The sequence below is a fragment of the Urocampus carinirostris genome, chromosome 13, assembly GCF_059441175.1.
Source record: "Urocampus carinirostris isolate Australia breed hairy pipefish chromosome 13, RoL_Ucar_1.0, whole genome shotgun sequence".
Lineage (NCBI taxonomy): Eukaryota > Metazoa > Chordata > Actinopteri > Syngnathiformes > Syngnathidae > Urocampus > Urocampus carinirostris.
The window spans coordinates 25,894,251-25,908,506 of NC_142361.1; the positions used below are offsets into that span (position 1 = coordinate 25,894,251).

At 38.9% G+C, this 14,256-nt stretch overlaps 2 protein-coding genes across 4 annotated transcripts in view; one reads left to right on the plus strand and one right to left on the minus strand.

The window, feature by feature from the left end:
* LOC148354158 (isoaspartyl peptidase/L-asparaginase) overlaps positions 1-14,256 on the minus strand; it is a 53,574-nt gene that overhangs the window by 14,321 nt on the left and 24,997 nt on the right. The window lies entirely within an intron of this gene.
* Positions 1-14,256, plus strand: part of khdrbs2 (KH domain containing, RNA binding, signal transduction associated 2) — a 113,913-nt gene that overhangs the window by 376 nt on the left and 99,281 nt on the right. The window lies entirely within an intron of this gene.

Sequence of the window (14,256 nt, forward strand, 5' to 3'; positions counted from 1 at the left end):
GTTATTGATTAGTGCAAAAGGCTACCAGTTTTATATGCCTGTCCAAAATAACAATGTTATCATGTTATTACTGTATTACTACTATGTAATTATCGTGTTATTACCAGGTTTGATACTGATCTTATTCATTTTGGTCTAATTTTAAAATGTACACATGTCAATGTTGGCCATTCACAATTTGGGGAATAATATACACAATTGGAAATATACATAATTAAAAGTAATTTATACACATGTGTGTAAATGTTTGTCTGAGGTAAAGTGTAGAAAATGTTTAAATGATTGTGAATTTATTTTGTACACCCATTGTTATTTGTATATTAATTGTATATCAATCCTTTTCATTTGTTTAATTTTTTAGACTTTATACCATACCACAAATCAAATGATTGTGATTTTTGTTTTGTACACTAATTATGATTACAATAACTGCAAAAAATCAACTGGATTTGTTCCATTTCCTAAACTTTATATCCATACCATCGATTAAATTATCATGAATTATTTCTGTAAACCGGTTAATCATTTGATTAATCAGAAATTAATTAATTGTAAATTTAAAGAAAGTTTGATTTGTACGTCCGAAAGCACGAATTGAATCACCACAAATTTGTTTTGTACAAAATCATTTTTGCTAAAAACCAGGGATTTTATTTGATTTTTTTTTTTGCAATTAATCACCCAAATAATCGCACACGAGTTCACTATATATCAAAAAGCATTTTAATTAACTCATTTAAAAAAAATCAATCATTACAAATTGAGTTTGGACAGCAACCTTACACTGTTTTTTACAAAAATTCGGATTCACTGAATTAACATTACATAAATCACAAATTAATCAATTGCATACCAAAATTTGATTGATTGATCGAGATTGTGTAATGTCCTAAAACATTTTTCATGATACAGGGAATCTAATATTTTGAAATGGAATATTTGAGTTAACCCCATAATTAGCAATATTAAAACATTAAAAGACTTATAATAATATAATATAATATTTCATTTGATCTATTACATATCTGGAATGTATGCCGTTTTTGTTATTTCAATTGCATTACAGGAGATAAAGAACTTTATCAAAATACTCAACGTTTCTGAGGCAATCCAGTAAATTAAAGGCTAATTTAAAAAAAAAAGAATTATGAAAAAATCAACCATGTGTTTAAAAACACTGATCGTGTCAATGATTGGCAAAAACAAATCAAATGTCCTGGAAAATCACAATGACTTGGTGACGATCTCTGGTAAGCTATTTTGAAAACCGAAGCACAGGCTTCTCAGGTATTCTTAGGGGCTACCTGGTCAAGTCAAGTCAAGTTATGTTTATTTTTGACGCCCTTAATCACAAGGAGTTTCAAAGGGCTGCACAGACTGTTATGATACCATCCCCTGATCTAAAACCTACATGAGGGCAAGGAAAAACTCAAAAACCTCAACATGAGGAAAATGAAGAAACCTTGAGAAGGGAACACACATGAAGTAATCTCCCTTTCCAGGATGACCATGCCGCAATGGATGTTGTAATAACAAAAACTACACAAATATTGTCAACATGAAATATAGGTCATTCATATGCTATAGAATAGAAGTGTGTTTTAAGCTCCGATCCCAACAGTTCCATTGAGGTTGCAGATAGAATCTCAGGGGGAAGAGCATTCCACAACACCGGGACCCCGAATGTAGAACGCTCTCGAACCTGCGAATTTCTTCTTGGCTCTTGGAATCACTAGTAGACCAGTATTTTCAGAGCGAAGGCTCCAGAGCAGAACATAGGGGGAAAATGATACTGAGTACATGCATAATTTGGTTTCCTACCAACAGAACCTTAAAATCACATCTTAAGCTAACAGGGAGCCAATGCAGGTTAGCTAAAATCGGGGTAATGTGATCAAGGTTTCTTGTCTTAGTTAAAAACCTCGCTGCAGCATTTTATACCAGCTCCTGACATGTCCAGCATGGTCGCCGTGGCTGCAGCAGATCGCCTAATTTGCGTGTGTGCTTCTTAAGGGGGGTTTTGGGTATTGCCGGTTGCTGGTTCATTGCGTTTTCTGTTCTGCATTAATCTGTTCTGTTTGTCCTTGAAGAAACATGTGTTTGCACGTTCTGAGTTAAAGCCTGTTTTGTTAGTATTCCTAGTCTGAGTTCCTGTTTGCCTGTAAGCCTGTTTTTGTTTTGTTTTGTCCCTGAGTGTTGGACAAGTTTTATTTTGCTAAATAAAAGTACTGATCGTTAACGCGAATGAGTTCATCCTTCCTGCCTCCTGCCTCCGATCCGGTCCGGTCCTGTGACAGCTGCAGGCTCTTGATTTTGGACTTTGGGAGACCGGAGAGTAGTGCATTACAGTAATAGAGACGGGAGGTAAAAAAAAAACGCATGAATTATAATCTTCACAATGGATTAGGACAGCATAGGACGAATTTTAGTAATGTTGCAAAGATGGAAAAAATCTTTCAAGTAATATTCTTAACTTGTGTTTGAAAGGACAGATCGGGGTCAAATATGACATCCACATTTTTGACTGAGTCACTCTTGGTGATATTACATTTGTCAGTCTTCAGAGCGGGGGGTCACCAACCTAGTGCCCCGGTTCACCTGGTTTATTTTGAACTGTGAAAAACTCAGAAATCTTCCATCCTAAGACAACTCCCAAATATCAATTTCATAGTACATCTCAACTTGACTGTTATCCAGAGAAAAAAAGCCCATGCTAACGTTTTAACAAGCTCATTTTTGCACGCTCAGTGGAAAGATGTTTTCCACATATCATCTTGATTGTGTAAACACCGAGACGGGTGCTTTGCCGTGATTTAGCGGGAATCCGAACGGGCAAACAAGCCACCGCGGATTCATTAGTCTCCGGGCAATGTCATTTTTATCGCATGCTTATGAGTGCAAAAATTAAAACCACTGGAAATGATAATAGCTTCGTCTACCTGGCATGTAGTTTTTCCCATTTGTAGCTCTTCTCTTGGTTTTATTCCTTTATTTTGAAGTTATGTGATTTACTGCAATCAGGATAAGTACAATATATAACAAATAACTCATTGGAGAAAATACATGATTATGTAATGAATCCTTTTTTAAAGTCGTATTTTTCATTGTATATTGTTTCAAATTTCAGTTCAGATTCCAGTTCCTTAAAAGTTCTTTGTTGATAGTTAAGTTCTTCCATTATAGAAAAGCAATTCAATTTGTGTTGAAACTACAAAAGATAAATTTAAAGAAATCACTGACGGCAGAAAAATCTGAATTTGATTTTATTGGTTTAAACAAAAAATCATGTTAATGCTTGCACGAATGAGATATTTTGGGGTCTTATTAATCCAACTTAATTGTATTATTATATTATATGTATTATATTTAATGTATTATTTGGCAGCATAGCGGCTAAGTGGTTAGGTCACTGGGTTCAAATCCAGCTACCAGCTTCCTGTGCGGAGTTTGCATGTTCTCTCCGTGCTTGCGTGGTACTCCGGTATCCTCCCACATAGCAAAAACATGCATGTCAGGTTAATTGGCCGGTCCAAATTGTCCCTAGGTGTGATTGAGCGAGTGAGTTCTCTGTCCCTGTGTGCCCTGGGACTGGCTGGCAACCAGTTGAGGGTGTCCCCTACTCACTGCTCGAAGATAGCTGGGATGGGCTCCAGCACCCCCGTGACCCTACTGTGGATAAGCGGTGCAGATAATGGATGGATGGATGGATATAATTTATTATTTCAGTTCAATTAATTAGGATTAATTTTGGGACAGTAACACTGCAATTTTCCAATTTTTTACTTTGAAAATACCCAGCAACATTTTTGCCCACTTTCTGACACTTTCTAGTCTAATCACGTAATTTGTGCTTTAAAACATGTTTTAAAACATGGAATATTGAAGACATGCTAATGGTTGCACAATTATTTTTTATTTTTTGGGGGGTGGGTGGCTTTTTTGTTTTGTCCTTTATTATTATTTTTTTAATTGATTTTATTTTGATTTATTTTGTTTTCACAGATTAGTTTTTTGGGGGGGGAAGGGCGAAACTTTTTTATTTTGTTGTTTTTATTAGTTTTAATTGATTTTATATATAGCTGTTCTATGATCTACGATCTTTCTGGGCTGCTTTAAACTGATATGAATTCTGCCATTCTGCTTCATCAATGCACGCACAGCTTGGCTACATCACACTTATATTGATTGCTCCGCAGCAGAGTGCATTCAATCTTTCCATCGACTGCTGAGCTTTTGCTTTTTGTTTTACGTATCTGAATTTATATTTTGTATGTGTTTTTTCAGATAATCTGTGTCAGAATTTGTTGAAAATAGAATTGTAAATAGTTAGTTTTTTTGCATTTTATCATTTATTTATGGCACTGAAGAGTTAACATTTTTAGTTTGCACTGAAGAGTTAACATTTTTAGTTTACATTTGAATGTTTTGCATTTTCAGGAATTTGGGGTTGTTGGACTTTAAATCTGTTCAGTGTGTAAAAAGTTAAAATATTTGCTTTTATATTTCATGTGTTTTTTAGCCATCCTTGCAAAACACATTAGATGACTAATTACTAAATAAATTGTTGCACGAAGTGTTATTATTATTGATAATATATCATTAAAAAAACAAAAAATCTGAGAAGTCGTTTGGGAGCCGAAATAGCTGTTTTTCTAAATAAAGCTGTGCTCTTGGGGTGGTGACGCTTCTCATGACAACGCCCAGATGACAACCCACTAGAGCAGGCGTGTTGGCGTCATTTTCAAGCACTTTTCTCCCCAAGAAAATCTTTATCTATTGTTGGTGTTATGATGACTGATTTCACCTGTGCCCGCTTGTTTGGCGCCAGCCGCTGTGGGCTTCCTGATTTGTTCCCTGTCCTATTTAAGCTCAGTCCTTTCACTCGCCTGTTGTCAGTCCGTCAACGAACCTCTGCCCCACGAGACGTGGGTTTTGACTCCGTCCGGTTTCCTGTCCGGTAATGTTCCCGTCTTTTTTGTCCTGTTTATTATCGGTCTCCAGTTTCGTTCCCGTCTTGTTTGTCCTGTTTAATTTTGATATCCAGTTTTTATATCAATCCTGTCTGTCCCATCCCATCCAGTATCGACCCGTCTGTCCAATTTATGCTCGTGCAATTGGCATGATCTCGTCGGCCTCTGGCTTCCTGTCATTCCATGCCAGACTGGTGTCTTCCGCCCAACGATCGCCAAATCACTGGCGTTTGGGTTAACGTGCATGACTGCCTCATTTCCCGTAAAATAAAAGCTTTTGTGACAAACGTCACGCATTTGGGTTCTTCTCCTGTTCCAATTCTTGACATGTGGTCTATAAAGTCAGACTTTAAAGAAACATGACACTGGCAACACTTCTAAGCATTTTCAAGAACTTCACACAAAACTCAAGCACTTTTCTCACCTTGAAAAAAACAACATTGAATTCAAGCATTTTCAAGGATTTCGAGCACCAGTGCGACCTGGTCCACGTTATAGAAAAATAAATCTTAATACTGTTTTCTGTTTTCTTTTGATATTTTTTATGGATTTAAGTTTTTGATTACATCTTTATCCTGGAGAGCCGGTCATTATAAACAACGTACACTACTAAAGACAATTCTAATTCCAAGACACGTTTATAAATGAGACACCATGCACATCTGCTCTTATTCACACCCCCATTGGGAAGTGTCCCCGCTTTTGGGGAATGTGTTGATGAAACACCTTGCTGTCCCACTTTTGCCCCCCTCACCGTAATGCAGATTAAGTCACAAATAGGCAAAAAACAGATAACAGGTAGACTCAAATATATGCAGACATCATCGATGCTCATCTTATTAAGTCTAGCCGTTGTGCTGAATGGAAAAAGACAGTATATTTTATTCATGAAGTTGTTTCGAACAATTGATGTTTGCAAGGAAATATAAGGCAAAATGCACTACGGTAGACCCCCGGGATACTACGTTAATACGTTCTGAGGTGTGGATTGCGGTGTGGAATTGTCATATAGCCGGGTCGGAGACCTTTAATTATTTGCTCCAAAGCCCTCGGTGCTTCTTATAATAATCATTAAGATAACAATTTTTCTTTGGTGTGACATGACTTGAGCTGGTATAGTTGAGTAGCTGGTGGATGCAGAGAGGGGAGGGAGACATCAGATTGAAATTAAAACTCACTCAAAACCTCCAGCTGCAAGGATTGTAATGCCTTAGAATACTTATTTTCTTTAAATCAATAACTAATAGTCTAGATTGTTGATTGATTACGGTCATATTCCTTAGCGAGGGTAACAATGCTTGTGCCTTCTTCATATTTCTCAATAGTCGCAAGCTTTGGTTCCGATATTGTCATGTTTTTGCTTCTCCCTTTAGCATCATTGCAAATCTTGGGACCATCGCTGATAAATACAGAAAAATATATATGTATCGTCAACAATAAAAGTAATCAAAGAAAGGATAACTCAATTTCATATTGAATTATCCTAGAAAGACATTTTTGGTTAAAATATTTATTGTTTTGATTCATTCTCGATCTTTCATTTAAATAAAGTTTTTTTCAGAGTAAAAATGATTATTTTAGTTTTTATTTAATTTTTACAACAAAATTTATTGTGGTTTTGTGTGTGTTGGTAAAAAAAAGTTTTAGCATTAGGGGTACCATCTTTGTTACGCCAGAAATTTCTCTTATTTTGGTGTGTGTTGCTAAATGCTAACAAATAATCATTTGCATTTGAGCTACACTATTTATCATAATCTACTCCTGTTTTAACGTGTCAGTGTAAGCTAAAACATGTGTAAGCCTTTAAGCTACACCAGGGGTCGGGAACCTATTTGACCCAAAGAGCCATAGAAGCAAAAGTATTTTGATTTTTTTGTTGAGAGAACCACACCATGTATATATTTTGAGACAAAATTCAACAAAACTTCCAAACCGCCTTTCCAGACAAAAGCTGATTCTTCAGGACCATTTATTTCACTGTGTTATTATTTCAAAACTATGAAATAATAGTAATGCCATAGCCTGTGTCCCATATAAATACAAATATACAACTTAAAATGTGTACCTAAGAGTGTTGAGGCTCTTTTTGTCCTAGATAATAGTTTCAAAACAAGGTGCAAGCAACGTTCTTTTGTAAAAACGTCGCAAAATACTGCAAACAAGGATACCAACGTATTTACCTTCAGTGCAGACGCCGCTGGGCGAGAAGAAGGAGTGAGCGCATCCTGTCCTGTGTATAGCTTGGCCCATTCCCACCGCCCACCCAGTCAATCTGCTCTGGGTGCTTTGCTAGAGCTTTTGGGTAAAAAGTTTGTTTTGTGGCTTTTTATCATAAAGTGTCTCAACAATGGACATAGAGATTGTTTAATGAGTTTCCATATAAAGGATTATTTAGTGATTTACAGCCACAACGGGGTCTGTTCTGTGACACCACGACTGAAAACTATAGTTCAAATTGTGTAGGTTGGATCCCTTAACCATTAGGGCCATAAGGGCACCATTTTCTGTGGTGTGTCTTGGGCAAGTACATCCTGGTGGCGCCTATCCCTATCCCTATCCCTATCCCTATCCCTATCCCTCTCCAGGCTGACATTTGTCTCCATCCGTTCTCAAACCAGAGACTGCACTACGGAAACATTGTCCGTTAGCCGTTCACATAAGCGTAGCCTTGACTTCGCAGGAGTATCAACAGCACCACTATATTCTATACAAGTTCTATTTTATCTCTAAGCAACATGTACTCATGAAAAGACCCATATATGGCTCATGAGCCATAGGTTCCCGGCCCCTGCTAAACTATTTGTCATGCCAGTATTTACTGCTGTTTTAGTATGTGCTGCTAAATGCTAAAACAAAAGCATTAGCATCTATGCTTGGCTACTTGTTACGCCGGTATTTACAGTACTGTTGTTTTGGCGTGTGTTGCCATACGCTAAAACATAAGCATTAGCATTTACACTTGAATATTTGTTATGCAAGAATTTACCGTTGTTTTGGTATGTGTCGTTACATGCAAATACTTAACCTTTAGCATATACGCTTGACTATTTCTTACGCCGGAAATTACTGTTGTTTTGGTGTGTGTTGCTATATGCTAAAACAAGCTTTAGCATCTACGCTTAAGTATTTGTTACACAAGAATTTACTGGACTGTTTTTGGTGTGTGTTGCCATACGCTAAAACATAAGCATTAGCATCTACACTTGACTATTTGTTACACCAAAATACACTGTTGTTTTGGTATGTGTCGGTGTATTCTAAAACCTAAGCTTGAGCATCTACGCTTGACTATTTGTCACGCCGAAAATTACTGTTGTTTTAGTATGTGCTGCTAAATGCTAAAACAAAAGCATTAGCATTTACACTTGAATATTTATTACGCAAGAACTTACCGTTGTTTTTGGTGTGTCTTGCAATATGCTAAATTATAAGCATTAGCCTGCACGTTTGAATATTTTTCACGCAAGAATCAACTGTTGTTTTCAGTGTGTGTTGCTGTATGCTAAAACATAAGCATTAGCATCTGTGCTTGACTATTTGTTACACCAGAATTTACTGAAGTTTTTGGTGTGTGTTGCCATATGCTAAACCATAAGCGTTAGCATCTCGCCTCGATTATTTGTTCCACCAAAATTTACTGTTGTTATGGTATGTGTCGGTACATGCTAAAACTTAAGCTTTAGCATCTACACTTGACGATTTGTTACGCCGAAAATTACTGTTGTTTTGGTTTGTGTTGATATATGCTAAAACATAAGCATTAGCATCTACACTTGAATATTTGTTACACCAGAATTTACTGGACTGTTTTTGGTGTGTGTCGCTATAAGCGAAAGCATAAGCATTAGCATCTACACTTTACTATTTGTTTCGCCAGAATTTACTGTTGTTTTTGGCGTGTGTTGCCATTTGCTGAAACATAAGCGTTAGCATCTCCCCTTGGTTATTTTTTACACAAAAATTTACTGTTGTTTTGATGTGTGTTGCTATATGTTAAAACATAAGCATTAGCATCGACACTTGAATATTTGTTACGCAAGGGTTTACTATTGTTTTTGGGTGTGTGTTGCTATATGCTAAATTTTAAGCGTTAGCATCTCCCCTTGATTATTTATTACACCAGAAGTTACTGTTGTTTTTAGTGTGTGTTGCTAATTGCTAAAACATAAGCATTAGCATCTGTGCTTGAATATTTGTTACACCAGAATTTACTGATGTTTTTGGCGTGTGTTGCCATATGCTAAAATATAAGTGTTAGCATCTCCCCTTGAGTATTTGTTACACCAGAATTTACTGTTGTTTTTAATGTGTGTTGCTATATGCTAAAATATAAGCGTTAGCATCTCCCCTTGATTATTTGTTTCGCCAGAATTTACTGTTGTTTTTAGTGTGTGTTGCTATACGCTAAAGCAGGGGTGTCAAACTCATTTGAACTCAGGGGCCACACCATAGAACAAATATTCTGTCGGGGGCCGGACTAGTAGATTAAAGAGAAAGAAAAGAGATAAAGAAATAAGAGAAAGAGGGTGGGAAAAGGAGAGGGGGCGGGACAAAGGAAGAAAAAGAGAGATAGGGAGAGAGCGTGAGAAACAAAAGATAAAAAGTCGTAAGAGAGGTTGAAAAAAAGGGAGAGGAAGAAAAATTCAAAGAGAAATAGAAAGACAGGAGAGAAAAGAGAAAAGAAAGCGCGAAGGGTATGAAGAGAGAAAGCGAAAAAAGTCGTGAGAGAGAGGGAAAAGAAAGGGAAGAAAGTAATCCAAAGAGAAATAGAAAGACAGAAGGAGAGAAAAGAAAGTGCGAAGGGTATGAAGAGAGAAAGCGAAAAAAGAGAAAAGGAAAAAAGGAAGTTAAAGCAAAAGAGGTTAAAAGACACACAGAGAGAAAGAAACAAAGAGCAACAAAGGAAGAGAAAAAGAGACACGGAGAGTGAAAAAGACAGAGTGGGAGAAAGGGAGTGGGAGAGAGAGAGTGAGAGAGAGAGAAAAGGGGTGAAAGAGAGACTAAGAGAGAGAAAAGGGGTGGAAGAGAGAGAGAGAAGGGGTGGAAAAGAGAGAGATAGAGAAAGAGAAAAGGGGTGGAAAAGAGAGAGAGAGAGAGAGAGAGAGGCACCTGGCTTTGGCAACATCAAGTTGACATATTTCAACCTGCAGCTCTGTTTCTCTTGCGCTTCTCTGAGTGTCGTCTCGCGGGCCGGATTCAATCCCTTAGCGGGCCTGAGCTGGCCCGCGGGCGGCCTGTTTGACACCTGTGCGCTAAAGCATAAGCATTAGCATCTCCCCTTGATTATTTATTACACCAGAATTTACTATTGTTTTGGCGTGTGGTGGTAGATGCTAACTAATTTAAAATAAAAGACAGAGCTTTTCCCTGAATGGTAATAACATGCTAATGTTGTAACATGGCCGACAGATAATAATAACCTTGTAAGGCAAACCATCTAAAGGACAGCAAAGTGATTTGCCGGCAAAGTGAAAGCGCATTACGTTTTCAGCATTAAGATGACAAGGTTATCAAACCGGACTAACAATGAATGTTTGCCTCCATTATCACTCACTTTCAAGGTCTGGAGAGTTTCATGCAACTCGATTCGTGCGAATGAGGGAGAGAACGGCGATGATAATAATCGTACTTCTGCGGGGCTACGGACGGTTCATTATTTGTCGTGTCGGTGTCAAGCGACAAAAAAAGAAGGCGCAAATGGAAACACTCGAATACGGTGGTCGGACCGAATTCCAATAGAGCAAGGAACAAGGAATACATTTTAGGGTCTGGCTGCTAATTTTTTCCATTCTCTTTACCAAAGTGTGAATTGCACTTGTGCGGTCACAATCCATTATCCCAGCTTATATACTGCTGCAAACAGGGACTGGCACCACGCTTTTTTGTCGGGCCTGCGGTGTATATCACTTTAAGATTAAATTCACAGATGCGGCCGCAATCTATTATCCCTGGTTAACTATTAAGAATGGGGGCCAGCAGAGCACTATTTTTCCGGTTGGGGCAGCACAACTGTAGCATTGTGGCCCGCCTAAAATGGATCACAATGTTCTGTCCCTGATCCATTATCATTGGTCGAATATTGCTAAAAGGGGGAGCCAAGAGCCTTTGGGTCATAGGTGGCTGGTCATTTTTTCCATTGTCTTCAACAAAGAGTGAACTGCACTTGTGCGGTCACAATCCATTATCCCCGCTTACAAATTTCTGCGAGCAAGTCCAGCACAGCATGTTTTTGTAGGGTGGATGCTCCCGAGATCCATTACCCCTGGTTAACTATTGTCCGCAGGCGCCAGCAGAGCACTTTTTTTTCTCGGTTCGGGCGGCATAACTGTGCCATTGTGTCCTGCCTAAAATGAACCACGCTGTTTTGTCTGTGATCTATTATTACCGGTCGAGTATTGCTGACAGCAGGGGCCGAGAGAGTTTGGGTCATACTTGTCTGCTCTTTTTTTCCATTCTTTCCACCTTAAACGAACAGCACCCAGGTGGCCGTGATCCATTATCCCTGATGCAAGTCTGCTACAATAGGGGACCATTAGAGCTCAATTTTGTCGAACCTGGCGGCTCTTTTTTAACCGTTCCTGTATTTCCACCTTAAACGAACAGCACCCAGGTGGCCGTGATCCATTATCCCTGATGCAAGTCTGCTACAATAGGGGACCAGTAGAGCTCAATTTTGTCGAACCTGGCGGCTCTTTTTTAACCGTTCCTGTTTTTCCACCTTAAAAGAACTGCACACGCACGGCCTCAAAGCAATCTCTCCAATCCCACATTGCGGCGAGCATTGACCAGATAGTACTGTTGTCGAGAGGCGTACAGTTCTAGCCGCTCTAAAAGAAAATCCAGGCATGTGACCGCCATCCATTATCGCCGGTCGTCTATTGCTGAGAGCATTGGCCAGCAGATGGCAGGTTTTTTTTTCCATTCTAAAATAATCTGCTCTATCTTGGGTGTGATAAATTATCCCCAATTCAATATAGCTGAGAGCGGAAGGCTAGGTCCAAATTTTGGGTCGTGTGTGGTAGCTTTTTTTTTTTAATGTTCTTTCTGCTTAAAATGAACAGCACACGTGGTGTGCGGCTGCAATCCATTATCCCTTACTGCAAGTGTAGACTAGGAAGGAAGATTTTTCATCGGGCCTTGCAGCCTTTTTTTTGCCTTTACTGTATTGTATTTAAATTAACTTCATTTATGCGGCCATGGTATGATATCCCCAATCTCACATTGCTGCAAGCGGGGATCAGCAAAAGGAACTTTTGTTGGGGAGCTTGCTGTTCTGGCCAGCCTAAAATGAAATTCATAGATGTGTTTGCGAACCATTATCACCAGTCAGTTATTGCTGAGAGCAGGGCATGGCAAAGTCCTTTTTTTTCTCATCCAGGCCACTGAAAAATGCCATTTTAGCCCACCTGAAATAAACTGCACGTCTTTGGCGATAATCCATTATCCCCGGTTGACTATTTTTTCCATCCTTTCTGCACGAAATGACCAAAACCTGTGCCACAGCGATCCATTATGCTCAGTTAACTATTGCTGAGACAGAGAGGGCAAATTTCTGTCATATGTGGCGGTTTTTTTTTTCTTTTATTTCAAACTAAATTGAACAGCACTCTTGTGGTTTTGGTCCATTATCCCATGTATCCCAAAACTGTATGTAACATCCTACATGCCTACACTTCTTGTGTAAATATTTTGTAAATTATAACCTTTATCTTCTTTGTTCCTTTATCTTCCTTGTTTTCTTTTATCCTCGCTGTTAAATGTGAAACTGGAGTGCCACGTCCAATTTCTTTGTCACAATATGTTCAACCCATTTTGTAACAATGACAATAAAAGTATATTTTATCATATTCTCATCTCATCTCATCTTATTAGCCAGCCAATCGCAGGGCACACAGGGACAGACAACTCGCTCGCTCATTCACACCTAGGGACAATTTGGACCGGCAGATCCACCTGAAATGCATGTCTTTGGAATGTGGGAGGAGAAACCGGTGTGCCCGGAGGAAACCCACGCAAGCACGGGGAGAACATACAAACTCCGCACAGGAAGTCTGGTAGCTGGATTTGAACCCACACAGGAGGTTCCCAAGACCTTAGAACTGTGCCGCACACGCCGCCATGCTGCCCTATTCTATTTTATTCTATTCTATACCTTTGGGGGGTAATTTGTGGCTTTCTGCATATCGTGGTGGGTCCTAGTCTCAATTGACCGTGATATATGTATTATTTCTTTTTTTTTAAAGGTAATTTAAAATACTGTTATGCACTGGGTAACAATAAGGAGACTGATATTAAAATAATTTTAGGTCATCTGCTTTATCAATTTATCTGTTGTAGTCCTAGTAGACACTGACGGCAAAAAAAAAAAGTCCTGCAGTAGAAATGTGCAGCTGGTAAGGACAAATTGGAGCAGGCGTGTCAACCTGAAGGCCTGTCACATGACTGCCAAACGTGAACCGCTAACCTTTGCTAGCGTCTAAAAATCACACGGCCGGTCCCGGCGCCTTTGTCACACCGTGCACCATTAATCACCCGCATCGACAGACGGGCTGCAACTCGCAAGACAGCTGCGTTCAACAAAGACACGCACAAAGACACGCACAAAGACACGCACAAAGACACGCACAAAGACACGCACCGATTGGCTGCCGAGCTCGGCCAGTTTTATTGTCGGCGTGCAAAAATCAAAGCTGGCTAACAGCAGGGTGGTTTAGCAACAAAGCACAGGTACACTTTCACCTCATTGAAGACTCGCCGCATTCACCGGCGAATCATACATTATAAATTCAGTCGGCTCAGCATGTTTGCTTTGCATTTACTCATTAAAATAAATTGGCACAGTCTACCGCTGATCCTGCATACTTTACAAATGGCTGTATTATGACGGTGGGGGACAAACGAGCCCCCGGGAGAGTAGTAGGTGGCCACTAATTCCTTACCTTAGAATTAAAAATCAATTGGACTTCTGTAAACTTTAAGGGGCAGTTTGTATGACGTAACTGTTCACCTCAGCTAATTGCTCCCTTTGTTGCAATATATGATTGCAATTCCCCTTTTTAAGCGATAGTCAGGGTTGGGTAGGGTTACTTTCACTGGATTACTTTCGATTACTTTTGGATTACTCCAATACCAAATATACTAATAAAAGACAAAAGAAACCAAATATGAATAAAATTACTAAATTTTGAGCAGGTTTGGGGAGTAACTGAATACTGGTACATGGAATGGCAAAAATGATGTTGGCAAGCTGTTTGAATTTATTTTCATTTTGTTTCTGTCGCATTTG